A 3,086-nucleotide genomic window follows, 5' to 3' on the forward strand; every position below is an offset into this window, starting at 1 on the left:
TTTTCTCTGTATCATCAACAAGCACTATGTGCCAATTACTGCCTTTTCCTGTGCTCTATCTATCTATCTATCTATCTATCTATCTATCTATCTATCACCTATCTATTAATCTACTATTTCATTCCCCCTCCCACTCAAATACCTTATGTCCATTTAGCAAGTTCTTATGACTTAAAAGTAACAGAACCAGGATTCAAACCTAGGCACTCTGTTTCCATAGCCTGCTATAAGCAATATACCATAATTTAGCTTGTAATTTTGTCTTCTTCGTTTTTCCATTTACTCTTGCCATGACACTTGTGAAGCCACAAATCAGCTTCATATAGAGATATAGGCAAAGGGGATGGACAATGATATACATCAGTCCCTTTTTCCAACTCTTGCCATAACTTTGAAAGAAAATTATGCTTTCCAAGTTCAGGTACTATGGTTTCTGGAAGTCCAGGAAAGAATTAGATGCATTTAAATGGCATTGCATTACCGTATATGTATAAGCCAAGCTTTTTCAGCACACCTTTAATGCAGTTTTTGTGGTAAAATTAGGTGCTTCGGCTGATATTCGGGTCAGCTTATACTCGAGTATATATGGTAAATAGATTCTGTTCTCTGAATGGGAAGAGTCTTGGTGGCACTCGGGTAAGTTTTGGACTACTAAGTGCAAAGTCAGAGATTAAAACCTACCAACCACACTGAGGGAAAACGACGGGGCTGTCTGCTCCTATGAAGCTTGATGGCCTCCGAAACTCTGCATGGTAACTGTGAGTAGGAATTGAGTCAATGGCAGTGGGTTGGGTTTTAGTCTTTTTGGTTCTCTGAATGGAGAAGAGCTGTCCCTTGGGGAGCCTAAGATGATGTAAAATATTTGAGTTTAAGTGGCACTGCATCTAATGAGGTGGCTACCTTGGCTCGGCTTGTTCTTCTTTCATCCTCATACCTATCGGACACGCTTCCTTTCCCTGGACACTGCGGACATGAACTTCTCTTACCTGTGGACCATAAAGACTAGCTTGAAAATGGGAAACCAAGGACCAAAGGATTCTTCTCCAACTGCCAAACAGTCGATTACTTCAGAGGAGTTAATTTCAGAAGGAAAATGGGTCAAGCTTGAAAAAACAACCTACATGGATCCTACTGGTAAAACTAGAACGTGGGAAACTGTGAAATGGACCAGGGGGAGAGGACAGTATGCAATAGTGTGGCCATTATCCCTGTGCTACGAAGAACTCTTCATTATGAATGTGTCATTCTTGTGAAACAGTTCTGACCACCCATGGGTGGTGTCTGCATAGAATTCCCGGCAGGTCTCATAGATGACAACGAAAGCCCGGAAGCAGCTGCCCTGCGGGAGCTGCAGGAAGACACCGGTTATAAAGGTGACTTTGCGGAATGTTTTCCGGTTGTGTGTCTAGATCTAGGTTTGTCCAACTGTATTGTGCACATCGTGACGGTAACCATAACCATTATCGGAGACGATGCTGACAACGTAAGACCTAAAGCGAAGCCTGGGGATGGAGGTATGCTATTCAACTCCTGGTGGCTGGCCACATAAATGGCTCAGTGTAGTGATGGCAAGACAGCTCTGGTAGCTCAAGAACATCTGACAGTAGATGTCAGAGTCTACTCCTATGCCCTGGCATTGCAGCATGCAAACACGAAGCCCCTTCCTGATATTTTAAGGCCAGAAATGGACACCTGCCAAATGGTTTCACAGGCATGACCAGCTGGCCGCCTTCACTCAGACTTGGTATTCAACATAATTTAATGCAGATTTGAAGTTAACTCTTTTTCACACAATAAACACCAACATAGAGTACAAATATATATATTTGAGTTTAAATGTAGAGACCTGAGATCGCCAGGATTGACGAGTCTCCTAAGCAGTGACTCCCACAGTCTCACTTAGGATAGGGCAGGGGCAGGGCAGTAGATAAGATGATTATCATTGAAAAAAATACAATGTTCTAGTTTTCCCACACTCCCATAGGCTGAAAGAGGCTGGCAACTGGATCTCAGTAATATTCTTCTTAAGCAAAGCATCACACTGAATAATTGGGGTGGTGGGTCTTCTCTGGTGTGTATGGCTTGTGGGCCTTCTATTCTTTAGAAGACAGAGAAATTTCCACATGAAAGGAGCATGCATGTATGTCCCTCACAGATGTATTTGTATCCTGCTCTATGCTTCACTGAGTCATTCTCCTACCCCATTGCTTATTATTATTTCCAGGCATCAACTCACTTCTTGAGTTTCTTTTGGCCTCTTTCCTTTTAAACTGAGTAAACTTCTTAATCAAGCTTTTCTTTCCCTTGCTCAGCCCTGTATTTTAGCAGCAACTTCTAGGTCGGACTTCTGACTCAGACTCAGACGATCTCTCCTTCCTGGCCCTGTGGACAACCTCATCCAGCCCAGCGCTCCATTGGAGGAGGCACTAAGGCAGGGGCAGGTGCCTCTGAACCCATCTAGTTAGTTAGTAAAAATGAATGCTATACTACTCATTTAGACATGTATTCCATCAAAAAATTCACCAAATAGTACGCAACTACTCTGGCCCAGGAATTGTACAAGGTCATTGGAATATTAGATTGAATAGGTAGATGTTGTTTCAAAGTCCTTGGGTTATAAACAGTTCACGCACTCAGCTGCTGAACAATGCTGCGGAATCAAGTCCACCCAGAGGTGCTTTGGAAGAGAGGACTAAATATTAACTTCCCCCAAACCAACCATGGGTCAGAGTCATCTTGAACATGACTAGTTTTAGATACTATTGACTAGTGAATTTAATCACTAGTTATCTTCTTACTAGTTGCACTTCCAAGGTTTTACCAAGGATTGCTAATGTATAAATGACAGCATATTTAATATTGACAAAACTATTGGAAAGTTCCTCTTTCACTCACTGTGAACTCTTTTACAAGTCCTAGGAATCTCTTACAAGTCCTAGGAATCTCTTACAAGTCCTAGGAATCTCTTACAAGTCCTAGGAATCTCTTACAAGTCCTAGGAATCTCAAATACAACTCTTTCTCCTCCAATATATCAATGCCTTACACTAAAATGTATTTAAATACTTCTAACAATAATTCTTCTAT

At 41.8% G+C, this 3,086-nt stretch overlaps 1 pseudogene; it reads left to right on the plus strand.

The window, feature by feature from the left end:
- The first annotated feature begins 1,013 nt into the window (after positions 1 to 1,013).
- On the plus strand, positions 1,014 to 1,717 carry LOC101656538 (annotated as a pseudogene).
- Positions 1,718 to 3,086: the final 1,369 nt, after the last annotated feature.

The sequence above is a fragment of the Echinops telfairi genome, unplaced genomic scaffold (genome assembly GCF_000313985.2).
Source record: "Echinops telfairi isolate 266 unplaced genomic scaffold, ASM31398v2 ScPeMD7_1;HRSCAF=3_0, whole genome shotgun sequence".
In the NCBI taxonomy this organism is placed as follows: domain Eukaryota; kingdom Metazoa; phylum Chordata; class Mammalia; order Afrosoricida; family Tenrecidae; genus Echinops; species Echinops telfairi.